This window comes from Bubalus kerabau, chromosome 9 (genome assembly GCF_029407905.1).
Source record: "Bubalus kerabau isolate K-KA32 ecotype Philippines breed swamp buffalo chromosome 9, PCC_UOA_SB_1v2, whole genome shotgun sequence".
Taxonomy (NCBI): domain Eukaryota; kingdom Metazoa; phylum Chordata; class Mammalia; order Artiodactyla; family Bovidae; genus Bubalus; species Bubalus kerabau.
In genome coordinates this window covers 79,523,247-79,538,269 of record NC_073632.1, presented here as the reverse complement: position 1 = coordinate 79,538,269, position 15,023 = coordinate 79,523,247, and the positions used below count along the sequence as shown (strand labels likewise).

Sequence of the window (15,023 nt, the reverse complement as noted above, 5' to 3'; positions counted from 1 at the left end):
ATGCACCAATTTCAAAAACTATTAAAATACAGCAAATCAAAAGCAAGTTTTAAGACAACCAATAATCTGTTTTGGCTTAAAAATGTAAAATAAAAATAAATTACAGCCCCATATACTTCTTATATTTACATGTGTATAGAAAGAAATGTCCTAAAGGAAGTACACCAATGTACAACCATTTGTCCTCATTTGTGGGATGTGGAAGAGATACATAAAGTGAGGGACACCCAATTTTTGTGTTAAATATATCTGTTATTTTCCTAGGTTATTGAAGTACAGTTGATTTGCAATACTGTGTTAGCTTCAGGTGCAGAGCAAGGTGATTTGGAGATATATAAATTTATGCATATATAGATATACTTTTCAGATGCTTTTCTTTCATATCTTATTATAAGATATTAATATAGTTCCCTGTGCTACACTGTAAATCCTTTTTGTTCATCTAGCTTATATAAACATATCTGTATTTTAAAACTTTTTAGTAAAGTATAACATACACACAGTAAAATATGCAAATCAAAAGTAGACAACCAATTAAGTATTTATTACCTCAACACCCACACCTCACCATCAATGAGATCAAGATAAAGGGCTTTATCAGCATTTCAGAAGTCTCTCTCCTTGCCTATTCCAGTAAGACCCCTCACAGGACCTCCTACTGTATCTGTTTTAATATCAATATGTTACAAAACACACGATAACTTTTATTTTTTTTTAAAATAGATTGATTAAAATATCTTGCTTCAGTAGGGTTAACAGCCCTTTTTTGAATATTAAATATACTCAACAATTTATTCAGAGAAATTAATTCAATATATATGTGTGTGTTAGATGCATATATATGTATGTATATATACACAAGCATTTTCAGTGTCTTTCTGGTATAAACTCAGTTATTCCTTACAACATTCCATGAGGCAAGTGTTATTATTACTCCCTGTTGACACACGCTACAACTATGGCTAAAGCAAGACAGTAAATAACTTCTCCACGGGTACACTGCTGATGAATGGCAGGAAGGCCCGGAAGGATACATACAAAGGCAGTCTGATTCCAGTATTTGCAACTCCTTGTTGAACTCAAACAAAGAAAGGAAAAGGCAGCAAGTTGTAGAGTTGGGAGCATTATGGTTTCTCCAGCACAGGATTCTCTTTTTAGCTTCCTTTTGAATAAATCACTTAACATTTCTAATTCAGGATTCATCTGCAAAATGGAGAGTAAGGCTAAATTCCTCTCCTGATCCGATTCTCTGATAAAGTATGTGACCTACAAAAATACCAAGCAAATAGGCTTCATCACAGTGTAGCACAATCACATACTCCGTTCAGAAATGACTCATACGAGGAAATAAAACCACAATTTCTGAAACTATTGGAAACAATCATTTTAATTTAATGTTATTTTTGGACCCAGAAAGCTTTTTTTCTTCCCCTAAATAAGCAAGCTGGTGGTTTTGAAGGGTCTTGCTCATCTTTTTGTGGAAAATGCCTGAAAACAAACCACTAGAAACTAAACAGAAATTTTTCTTCCTAAATTATGCCTGAAAACAGACCGAATTTCTCTCACCAAATGGCCACATATACTTTTAACAGATACCTCTAGGATTTTTGGTCCCCATATTTTGAAACATTGACATAAACACAAAACGTACTTCCTCTCGGATAAAATCCATAATTCTGAGGGCTAAAAACTCTTCAAAATAACATGAAATGTATCTCCACAGAAATCAACCCAGGAGGCCAAAGTTTGTTTCTAAAGAAAACTGGAAGTAAGAAAACTATAAACCTCCACTAGAATCTGCCGTTTTAATTTCAGTTTGTTCAAAATACCAGTTCATGTGGCCATATCTTTTCCTCTGCTAGGAAGCCCTGGATATCAGTAACACTTTGGTACAAATAAAGCTTTATGTAAGTTAGAATAAAATATAACCAATGAACTAGCTTCCATGATCACATACAAAAAAGAATTCGCTTCCAAACTATGAACAGGATCCATTCTTTGTAGTCTGTTTGGCTTTGGATGTACATCCTTTGAAGACACGTAGGCAACAGGGTAACTAGTGACTTTCCATCAATATCCCAGGCACTGGGGCTACAGAACAAGAAAGATAAAGTTTTGCCCCTGGGTGCATTCAGAATCTCTCTAAAAGACAGACTCACGTAAAAGTAGTCCCAGCACAGTGTGCTCTTATACTAACAGCCCACATAAGGTGCTACGGTATTATAGAGAGAAAAGAATTCATTCTGCCTGAGCTTTGGGAAGGCTTCCCAGAGGAGGTGCCATTTGAGCTAAGCCTTGAAAGATGAGTAGATTTTTTTTGTCCAGGTAGGCAGCAAAACTTAGGAGGCAAGTAGGTTAAGGGAGCTGGGGCAGTGGAGGACAATGGTGGCCAGAATATACCTGAGAGAGAAAAGGAAATGCCTAATTGTATTTTATGCCATAGAGCATTCATAAAATAGGTAAGTCTCACATTTGTATCCACTGTACAAAGAAATCAACCTGAGAAAGCAAATATGTGACTTGAATTCTCTGAGGGGTTCCCTGATTTATGAACCCAAAGAGTGTTCATTTGGAAAAACAGAACTTCTGGTTTACTGGCTATTCTCCAATGACTCAAGGGCTACCAGGCTTCCTGTTCAATGTCAAGAATAAAGTGCCTGGATGGACTTGAGGTGTGCTATGCCTTCTTTGGACTTCCTGTCAATGCGTGGAGCAGAACTCTCCTCTACTGTCTGAGAACTTATGATTTAAGCCCTTGGTTTACAACTCCCACCTAACTCCCCTGGAAGGGCCCCCATCTGTCATTGGGTTGCCCAGCACCCACTTCATCTCTCTGCTAACAAGTAGCTGTGAGGAGTCCTTCTCTTTTTAGAAAACAGAAATACATTTTGATCACATACAGTATGTTATATTTGCAGCCACTTTTCCTTTTTAAGAGTACATTTCTAAAATTAAAGCATAAATCAAAGCATAGGTAACAAAGAAAGACAGACAGACAGAGAGACAAAGGGAGTTTGTTTTCAAGCACCTCTGCCCTGTCTGCTTGAGCATCAATTAGTAAATGATGTGAAATCCCTAGGTCTGTCTGACCGCTTCCAGGTAACATGATTACCTGCCTAATACAATTAAAGTAAAACCACTAGATAATACATACACGTGGAATTTCAAGTATCTTGCAATTACTAGTGAGATTTAAATTTTCTCTCCTGTTTAGACCTCACATAAACATTAGTTTAATCACATATTTATAGTATTAATTGTTTCATACTCCAAAATAATTTTTACACGCAACACAAAACTTATGCAAGCAAAGTTATCCTCCTTCACTTCATGTTAATAGATATATGTTCCCAGTTTGTTCTTCTCAGTAATTTTTGAAGAGCCTTTCATAGACACCTGAACTAGGCAAGTGTCAGATGGAGTACTCTGACTATAGTCACATTTACTTGTAGTCAACTGCATATCAATGCAGAGACAAAATGTGCATGCCACGATTAAACCTATAGAATTAGAACATAAGGTCTGGATTTGGTAAATCAGCAAAGGAGTTTTTATATGCAATATGCTCATTTTTACTTTCTGCAGACTGTACCAATATTATTAAACTCAAGACCCTGAAACTGTGGTACAAATTGAAAGCTAAGACGTATTTCGTTTGAAACTTTCTCATTACAAACGAACAAATGACTTAACTGATAAAGTATTTTAATCTTAGGCAGTTGTTATTACAGATAATACTTTACTTTTTCTGACACTACAAACTAAAAATAAAAGTTTATTATTACTGAATATTTATTTATGGGAAAAGATAAGCAATTGTCATTATCAAAAATGAATCAAAAGTATCTACTAATGATTGACAGCAAAAGTAATATTTTAAAAATAGTCATATAGGTAATTCAAATAAATATCTACTTCTGACATAATTTACTAAGTATTCTGGTCCTCCAACTCATACACAGTTTTCAGAGAAGAAAAATATGCTGACAATAGCCAATCTGTGTAAAAGGCATGCATGCTCTGGTGTGTCCGACTCTCTGCAACCCCATGGACTGTAGCCCATTAGGCTCCTCTGTCCATGGAACTTTCCGCGCAATACTGGAGTGGGTTGCTATTCCATACTGCAGGGGATCTTTCCAACCCAGGATGGAACCCAAGTCTCTTAGTGTCTCCTGCATTGGCAGGGGGATTCTTTACCACTGCACCACCTGGAAATCTCCCATTTATATAAAGCCATCTGTAAATCCTCTCTATGTAAGGCTTATCTATCAACACAGGCCAATAAGAATTGATTGATTTTGTGTTTAAACTTAGGAGGAATGTATGAAGATTCTCCATACTTAACTAAAAATAGTAACAGTCCTCTCATGCAGATGCCTGGAAATTTTTTGACTTTAACAAGTGATCTTAAAACCGACTTTGACTATGATTTCTCAGCTGAGGGCAATTTCGCTTCTGGAGGACATGTGACAATAGTCTGGAGTCACTGTTAATAATCAGGGAAAGCTGCTACTGGCATCTCGTGGGTAGAGACCAAGGATGTCACACAACACCCTACACTGTGCGCCCTAGAATGCACACACAGGTCAGTCACACACACACCTCCAACAATGAATTATCCAATTCAAAATGTCAATAATCAGACTTTGAGAAATGCTGGTCTAAATACACTGAGAGATTCAGACACAACATCAATAGTAACATCATATTTTTAAACAGGTGTGCCTGGCAGCAATTCCAGGTGAGCAGTTAAAACAAATAGAACCCTGAGAATTAACGTTTAACCTTCCCTCCTCCTTCAGCCCCTCTTCACCATATATTCATTACATCTGAATCCAAGGACCAAATGATTAAGTCGAAAAATGGAGATGCTAATAACTTCTCTGGTGGCTCAGATGGTAAAGAATCTGCCTGCATGCAGGAAACCTGGGTTCAGTCCCTGGACTGGGAGGCTCCCCCAGAAAAGGAAATGGCAATCCACTCCAATATTCTTGCCTGGAGAATTCCATGGATAAAGGAGCCTAACAGGTCACAGTCCATGGAATCACAGAGTCAACATGACTGAGTGACTAACATTTTCACACTTTCACTTTCAATGATCTCCTGCTGACTGCAAAGATAGAGTCATAGCAAGCTGTGGTGTTATCGTTTAAAAAAGTTTACACTGAGTTCTTCAAGTGTGTGCATCCATGCTCAGTCATGTCTGACTCTTTGCGACTCCATGAACTGTAGCCCACCAGGCTCCTCTGTTCATGGACTTCTCCAGGCAAGAATACTGGAGTGGGTTGCCATTTCCTTCTCCAAGGGATCTTCCCCACCCAGGGATGGAACCTGCAACTCTTGTGTCTCCTGCATTGGCAGGTGGATTCTGTACCACTGCATCACCTGGGAAAATTATACAAATTCTTATAATTGGTGCCTTCAGGCTGGAAAAAAAAAAAAGCAACTGGTGAAATAAATATTGGCTGATTTCTTTGGAAGGAATGATGCTAAAGCTGAAACTCCAGTACTTTGGCCACCTCATGCGAAGAGTTGACTCATTGGAAAAGACTCTGATACTGGGAAGGATAACAGAAGGGGACGACAGAGGATGAGATGGCTGGATGGCATCACTGACACGATGGATGTGAGTCTGAGTGAACTCCGGGAGTTGGTGATGGATAGGGAGGCCTGGCGTGCTGCAATTCATGGGGTCGAAAAGAGTCGAACGCGACTGAGCGACTGAACTGAACTGATAAACAAAAAGATCATTATAGAATGTTCTTAAAATGGCTTAGAGTAGCTGAGAAACCACAAAGATGAAAGCCTTTAAAAATTTAAATATATATGTATACATATAGCTGATTCACTTTGCTGTACAATAGAAACTAACACAACATTATAAAGCAACTAGACTCCAATAAAAATTATTTTTAAGTAAATAAATAAAATCTAGATGACTATATGGGAAAGTATTTGTTAAAAGAAACACCATGCAATGTTAATGGCCAAAACTGAGTTTTCTAATGTCTTCTCTTGTAACTCCAAACCCAGTCTCAGATTTGCCAAGTAGGGACTCAATTTTTAATCCCCAGTCTATGACCCCAAAAATGACTTTCAGCTCTAAATATCTCTGGAATATTTAGCATACTTCAATGGAGGGAAGACAACCACATTCATAATAGCTAGTATTCATATCATCAGCTCAGTTCAGTTCAGTGGCTCAGTCATGTCCAACTCTTTGCAACCCTATGGACTGCAGCACACCAGGCCTCCCTGTCCATCACCAACTCCTGGAGTATACTCAACTCACGTCCATTGAGTCGGTGATGCCATCCAAGCATCTCATCCTCTGTCATCCCCTTCTCCTCCTGCCTTCAGTCTTTCCCAGCATCAGTCATACACTGTTCTAAATGCTTCACAGATGTTTATTTGTTGAATTCTCACATGATCTCCAAGAAGTACATTCCACTACACATGAGAAAACTGAAGCAAAACCTGTTTTAAGTAACATGCTCATCATTACAGTCATTAGTGTCAAAGCTGGGTTTCAAATCCAAGGAGCCCAGGTCCATATTCTTTGTACTTAACCACTATGCCATAACAGTAGGTTCCTCAGATGTCAAGTGCTAAGAAACACTCACATCCCCAGAGATTTTCAGGACTCTCCTTTTATCCACTAGATCACTGACTTACCAATGGTCATGTGTGATATAAATACATCTCTACATCATACATACAAGCTGAGCCTGAATTTAGAGATGCAGTTCTACGAGATCAATATCCCGTGTCCCTGAGCTCATGGCTAAGGCTGTCCTGCCTTGTAATGCTAACTGTCCCCAGTGCTACCACCACTGCCTTCACCCCCATTTCTTTTAACTCATTGATTCAATAGGAATTTAGTGTCCCCTGCTGCACCTGCTGCAGTCGTATCCGACTCTTTGTGACCCCATAGACGGCAGCCCACCAGGCCCCCTCATCCGTGGGATTCTCCAGGCAACAACACTGGAGTGGGTTGCCATTTCCTTCTCCAATGCATGAAAGTGAAAAGTGAAAGTGAAGTCGCTCAGTCGTGTCCAACTCTTAGCGACCCCATGGACTGCAGCCTACCAGGCTCCTCCGTCCATGGGATTTTCCAGGCAAGAGGACTGGAGTGGGGTGCCAGTACTGGAAATATAGAATGGCAAATATCGGTAAGAGCATCAGCAAATTCTCAGTCAAGAGCAGAATTTAAACTCATGCAACCTATTACATTTCAATGTGGCAACTGCTATGCTAAAAGGTGGAAACTAGGCTCTTTGGGAATAAGGAGACTAAAAATATCCAGATCAGTCTTTGGTGGTCAGAGGGGGTAACATTTTGCATCTTGAGTCTTGCAAAAGCAGTAGAAAAGAAAGTTTCAGGGGGAAGGGAAAGATGTCTTCCAGATAGAAAGAATCACATGCACAAAGAAATGCAGCAGAAATGACCAGAGTGTATTTGAGGGTTGCACTTTTCCACCCAGCTGGAGAAGAGATTTCTTGTGAGTGGCTGGTGAGAGGTAAAAAGGGAAACTTGAGCAAAGTTCTCAGCTTGAAGGGTCCTGTAGATCCTTCTAAGGATTTCAGAATATGCCCTCTAGGCAACAGGGAATTTATTTTGTTTAGAATTTTAAGTCAAGAAGGGTTCTGATAAAAACTGTGAACAGATGTGGTTGATCATCCTTGGGACAGCAGGAAAGTCTTAGAGACAGATCCAGCATAGACCAGAGTGGTCCCCGAAGAGAGAAGGTCAGGATATCACAACTATACTTATGACAACAAAGACAATATGACCAAGTGTGTGTAGCACAAGTGTCCCCCTATAGCTAGTATGTTCATCTGAGGATTAAACCTATAACCTTGTTACCATGATTAACTCACTTACCAAGCTAACCATTCCTATGAATGGTATATGCCAAGAAAAAGTAGAACTTATTATTAGTATAATCATAGACTAAAAGTCCCAAAGCCTTCAAAATCATCCAGAGTAGGAAAAAAGTCTATTCGTTGTATTGTAATTTTGGCATATCATCAGCAACACTGATAATGAAAAAAGCATTTAATAAGTATTTACCATGTGCCCAGAACTTTGCTAGTATTTTCATCAATGGAGCCTTTAAAAACTAAAGTCAACAACTGACATGACAAAACAGACCTAAATGAAAAGTCTACTTGGGTCGACTATGAAAAGCAAAAAGAGTAGCATCATCTAAATACCTAAAGTTCACAGACAAAGTTTCAGTAATATTGAGGTTGTTGACCAACTGGCTGAGGTCTGGATTCTAAAGTTACCTACTAGAAGCACAATTTGAGATTACTGAAAACCTGCAAAAGGAAATTAGAATGTGACTTGCCCACCTTGTGATTCAATTTGGCTAGAATTACTTGAGTCAAAATCATATGTGAATACACATTTGCATTAAAATATAAAATTTGAAGTGAAGAGAATTAGCTAATTCAGAGACCTGTGGACTTTCCAAGTCATCATCACTTTCAACATACTGCATGCATTAAGTTAGAAATATTCCATCTCTTAGTCGGAACATTCAGGTCCTTTCAAATCCTCTAACTTGAGGGAGTTCAGAGTCAGAAGTGAAATGTAATGAATAGATCCCTCCACTGGGTATATGCAGAGGCCTGTGAATTGTGTATATTACCGTGCAGAGAATAAGCCCTCTTGCTATGTGGTGGACCTACTTGATTAAGGATCGAATTTCAAATTTAATGCTATTGCTTTTGTGAGCAGAATTAAACTTAATGGTATATGAACGTAAATTTTTATGATTTAATCGTAGCCTTTCACAAGAAATGTCCCTTTCATTTTAAAAAGGAAGCAGGAAAGAATAACAGAAACGGTAGCAATAATTTATCTGAAAATCTAAAGTCAAGTCAATTTATGCCACTGTTGATGAGTCTCTGTCAAGTCTTTAAAGGAAGAAAGAAAAAAAAAAGATGCTCTAATCAAACAAACCTTTCCAAGACAAATTCTATGTCCCTCATTCAGACCCGTAATTCCATGTGGGAAACATTCTGACTACTTTTTATTTTCTCAGTACTAAACTGAAAGTTGCAGATAGGTTAACTAAGAATATCCATATGACACTAGGGTAAACCGACACACCTTTTGACGCTGCATTACACTAGGAGATATTTTGCCGTATTTGAGAGTTGCTTGTTGTTCTGTTCTGGTTTTTTAGTGGATGACATACTCACAGACTGCAGGAGGTACTCTGAACTGACTTTTCATCAGAAGGTTCGTTTTTTTTTGCAAACTGCACGATCCTTACAGAGACCTGGGGAGGCACTAATGGTCAGAAACAGGATTGGTGAGTGATTCATAGGCCACGCACGTCCTGCTTCACGAAGGCAGTGGACTTTTCTCCAGTGGGCTTAGTGTTAGCTTTCACTTGAAAGAAGGGTTCTGTGGCTAAATACGTAAATTAAAAGAAAAACCGCTGCTTCCTTGAAAAGTACATTAAAGTTATAAAACAGATTATTAACAGCAGAACGAGGATGTTCACCTAAGGAAAACCTTAAAAATGCCAAGCCTGATATCTATGGAAGTTGAAAGTATTTCTGAAATATAAGTGAGCCCCGTTATCATTTCAGCTTGCCTTTAGAAATTCATTACGCAGTCCTCATTAGTTGGTTCAACAGAAACATCTAGATCTGAGATTTATAATAAGCATTCAAGCTTAAGGCAAAAAGAGAAAAACTGTAAAACTGATAACATCTATCTAAAGGATAAGGCTCGAGAAGCAAAAGACAAGACTGCAAAGAAGTCAAATATTGAAGAGATCTAGACAGAAGTTTTCAGCGTTTAGGGAATCTTCTAGAATACCAGTTTCTCCCAATTGTAGTCCTTTGCCATCAACCTTCATGATTTTGGGTATTTTAACTTAGCACTTGTTCACTGTCACTTAATATGTTTCTTTAAATAGGTGCTTTACATTTTTTTTTTCCTTCAATCCTTTTCTGGTTTTGCCTTAAACAACATTATCTAGGAAAATGTAGGTTTAATATGAAATATAACATATCTTCTTAGTAATGTTAGAAATAAATATATAACTAATAATATAAAAATAAAATGTGTGGGCACCCCCTAAAATGAACTCAGGTGTGACTGGTGGGACCAAATGGTCTAGGGCAACATTTAAGGATAGGGAATCAGGGTTCAGGCTGCAGAGCTAAAATCCTGGCTGCACTCTACTGCATAACTGAGTGTCAGTTTTCTCATCTGTAAAATGGGAATAATAAAAATGGCACAGCTGAGACACATAAATACCTTAAATTTTTTTGCAAAAAAAGTAAATAAATACTCAGTAAATGTCAGCTATGATGTGATGGCTATGATAATTACTGATGGTGAAAATCATAATTACTCACACTGGCAGAACAGTTACAACTATACAAAAACTAAAGTGACATTTTTTTTTAATACCTTAAGATCTCCATTTACTTAAGAACATATACTTCATACATGAAATTTCAAGATGGGTATTCTGTATTGCTTTAATGCAAGGTCACTTTGAACCTATTCAAATGTGATCCCAGCAATCAGATTTTGCCTAAAAATTTCAACCTAAAAATAAAATTTACCTATGAAAAAAAATTTAAAAACCTTAACATGACAATATATAATATAGGTCCTTCTTTCCCAGAAGTACATTAAAATAAATTTACTTACTGCACATACATAAAAGCTTTAAAAATATCAGTTGCTGTATTAAAATGTACATGGCGAAAAAAATTAGAATTCCTGACATTTTAACATGGTGTTACTCTTCATCGGCCATACACTGAAATCTCAGGGTGAGAAAAGGGCCAGACCAATGCCGAAAGGTTTCAAATATCAAACTATACTATTATGTCAGTGCCCTAAGATCAATTAGCACCTTTCAATGACAGCAAAGGTTACAATGTGACTTAGAGGTACACACTCTGCAACTGTTTTAAACCACCATATAAATGTGGTTTTGATAACTTAAAATGGTTTCTATTTTTAAATTCATCTGTTTCATCTCTCTTCTGGAAGAGGGGAGTTAGGGGAGTAAGGGTAGTGATATTTATTTTCAGTACCACTCTCCTAGTAGAAACCTGGATGGGACATGGTAAGAATCACAAACTTCAAGAGAAAAACAGTATATTACCAAAGCATATCCTAATGTGCAGAGCCACAAGCAATATTAGGTGACAGTAATGTTTACAAAGTCTGCAAACCTCTTAAAAGCAATCAGAGTTGCTTATACTACTTGGGAATATGTGATTCTTGTTTATTTTCTTCGACTCAAGTTCAAACTAAGTGAAGCCAAGTTCACTCTGCGTACAACTTAATTTTCGGTGTCCCCCACGACAAAACTCATCTGACTGCAAAATGCAGTCTCACACATACTGCAATTAAATACACCACTACATCTCTCACCCATCTCTAGAGTGAGTGCCTGAAAGAACATGTCATTTCTTAGTTCACCGGGAAAAATTCATGAGAGGAGCAGGTACACTGAAAGTCATCCTATTCCTCCTGGTGTGGATTGCATTCACCCAGTAACTGCTGTAATAAAAACCCCCAGTGGTATTTCTGAATACAATTATTTAAGATACTCTACAGAGAGGCACTTTATAAGAGTTTAGAATATGTAAGACTAATATCCACTTGAAAAAGAAACTGTCATGATTATATTATATACTGAAAAAATAACAAAGTGTTTGATACATGTTTTGTCCCGCTCTTCAGTGAGAGGATTCAGAACATCTACTTCTGATAATACACTCTTCTATTTGTTTCTTAGATGAGTGATCTAAAATATTTACAACCAGACAGTACCTAATTTTAGGTTTTAAGTGCTTTAACAGCTCCATGAAATATGACCAGCAGCTGCAATACAGAACTATGGTGAATAAACTTCTGATAAAGGGGGGCCTGCTTATACTGAATGTTCAGTGTTCCTGCATTTACCTAAAAGAGGGGAAAAGATAATGAAAAATAAAATAAATACTTGCGCTATTAAATTACTTAACACTTCACTAAGCCTTGAAAAGGATTATTTCCCCTCTTCTTGAATTCTGGATAAAAAGTGTGAGCTTCCACCAGGTGAAGTAAGTGCATTTGCGAGTCAGAATGTGAATTTTCCAACATCTTAACTTTTCATAACAGTCATGGGTTCTCTACCATTCTACTTTTCTAAAACTTCAGGCTAATTTCATTTCAGTGCATAAAATTTTTTAAAATGAAATATCAAGCCACATAAATGTATTTTTAGACATGGCATCAGTCATTTAGAGCTTGCAACAGAGATTGAAAACATGAAATTAGACACCTTATTTCCCGTGGCTATGTAAAATTTATTTACACCCCAAATCATAATATAAATAAAAAGGAAACTTTCAGAAATGGAGGTCTTATTCTTTTTGTTTAACTCAAAGAGGTTTTTGAAAGAAAAAACAAATTATAGCAAAATGATGAACTACTGATCCTCCAGTCTTCCCTCAAAAAAGAAACTTTGACAAAAGATAATATTTTTCAACTGACTTCTACCAATCCTCCAGAATGCAGTATCTGTATTTCTTAATAGGAATAATGATTGCTTTTATACAAAATTCTTTTTATACGAATCTCAGGGTTTTTTTTTTTAATTTTTAAGCTTGAACATAATACTTAGATATTCTCTAAATATGTGCATATATAAAGTTTTTATTGTGTAAAAGAGAAATTACGTCTCTAATATCCTGTATAATACTTATTCATAAAAAAGAATAATCAAGTAAATCTTTTAATTTCAGTTATAATTGTGAAACAATTGCTAATTATGGTGATCTTAGGTTGACATGTACTATTTTCAGATAACTGGCAAAGGAAAACTATCTCTTGAAAACCTATTATTTTAGACCTTTACCTATTATTAAAGGCAAGGATATATCCCTAATAATCAGGGGGGGAAAGGAACAGTTTTCAGATAATCTAATTATATTACTTTCAAAGCTGTAACTATCAAAGGTTTTAACCCTCACCTACAGCCATTTCTTGGGGGGGGGGGAAGTTATTTGACTCTGAATGGCTTACAACTTTTAATGAGGCGGAACAAACTATTTTTATGGTTTATAATAACAATAAAAAATGAATGTAGTTATATCTGCGTTTGGTATTGTTACCATAAAAATCAGATTCCAGCAGCCTAGCTCCACACAAAGTAGTTTCCCTGTTCTTACTATTGCTATCTATTTCTTGGGATAAGGTTATACCACACCCTGCTATGTATCAAACATTTTGTTTTAGGATTCTCTCGCTGCCCAACCCCCTTCCTAGTTTTTCGTTCCTCAGCTATAAAATGGCTAGAAATAATTTTTTAAAAATAAAGAGGTTGGGGGAGACAAACCTAATTCTACCCGGGTGAAGTTATCAAGTATAATCCTTGTGCTGAGGCGGTTTTGAAATAAAACCAACAACGCAACAGACAAAATACCATCCTCAACTTTCAAGTCTAACAGTCACCGACGTATAAATCAAACTTCAGGAGCTGTGGAAGAGGAACCCACGGTCCTGCTCCTAAGACTCCAATCTAAGTCCCGAAGGAGCGCGCAGTGAAGCTGATAGACGCCCGAGAGTGCAAAAAGTAGCCGCACAGAAGAGGAACAAAATTGCCATATTCAAGAAGACGTGTTTCTGCTCCATCAATTACGTTGATCCCAGGGTGCCAAGCCAAAAGGGGTAAGGGAGAAAGAAAACTGTTAAGTATGAGCTCTTAATGTGAAACCTAACCTGTTGGTTCTCTTAGGTATCAGATTTTGGAAGTGTCTGTAATGACAGCCAGGAAAGCAAATTAATGGCCAACGGCCCACTGGGTTTGAACACGAGCCTCCTGTTACCTCCTCACAGATCAAGTACACAACACACACGCACACGGAGGTGCTCCACGTGGAACTGCTCTGAAACCAAAACACACACCTCGTCGCTATTCTCCACCTTGGCAGAAAGGGCCGAGGGACCTGCACCTTCCTCTACTGCCCTCGGATGAGGATTCATGAATGACTGCCCGCTGGACAGTGCAGAGGACAGACGCCGGCGGCGAGGAGAGAGAAACGCGCTCCAAACGACATCCTCCCACACACTCACTCACGTCTAACACAAACCCCGTTAGCTTTCAAGAGCAGGAGAAACAGAGGTGGTGGAGAGGGGAGACGCTGCCACCCCAACTAGAAAAGGGATCTCAAAAATTAAACCGTGCTCTCTGGTTTCGCCACCGCTCAGCCGTGGCACTAGGTCGGCAAATTCCCTAATTGCTCCAAGCTGTTCCGAATACTGTTTACGAAAGAAAGAGACATCTTTCAAGTGCTACTAACGAAAGTTCTGGCTGCTGTGCGGCGCAAAATAAAACAAGCACACACACGATCTATTTCCAAATCTCGCTTAACGACGCTAAAGCATCGAGCCCTTTCAAGCCCCACAGCCACTCCAGACACTGCAGGTTTTTTAAGGAGAAAACCCGCTACCCCCGACCCGGGTCAGGTCCTTCCGTTTGGAGAAGTTAGGATTCCTTACAGCATCCGCGGCCCGGGCCAATGAACGCGTGTCCTCTGAAAAGGCGCCTCTCGTTTCACGGACCCTGGGAAACGGCAAGAGACATTCGGCCCACGCCACATAAAAACTATGAAAGGGGGACGGCCGCAGCCCAACAGCCCGGTTGGTGCCTTGAGTTTAGAACACAAGCGTTAAACGTACACACGCACCCAGCACCGCGAAAACCCCAGGCGCCTGGGGCCCTCTATGGGACCTGGGTCAGCATCCTTGCATCTGGCACATCTAGGGGCTACTAGGCAAAGTAACAAATGTCACAAGAAGGAAGCAGGGGAAACCCAGGAGCGCGCACCTCTGAGAGGCGGGAATAGAGTGCAGGTATGGAGCTGCGCGCCCTGTTCCGCGAGGGCTCCGCGAGGCACAAAAAGGCTCTGCAGGGACCCTCGGGGCTCCAGGGCGTCCTCCAAGGCAGAACACACCAAGGCACTCCGAGCAGCCCGGGCCCCAGCCCT

At 38.8% G+C, this 15,023-nt stretch overlaps 1 protein-coding gene across 9 annotated transcripts in view; it reads right to left on the bottom strand.

Annotated features, from left to right (window-relative positions):
* The window catches only part of EYA4 (EYA transcriptional coactivator and phosphatase 4), a 358,775-nt gene that overhangs the window by 298,434 nt on the left and 45,318 nt on the right, over window positions 1–15,023 (bottom strand). The gene's annotated exons all lie outside the window — the stretch shown is intronic.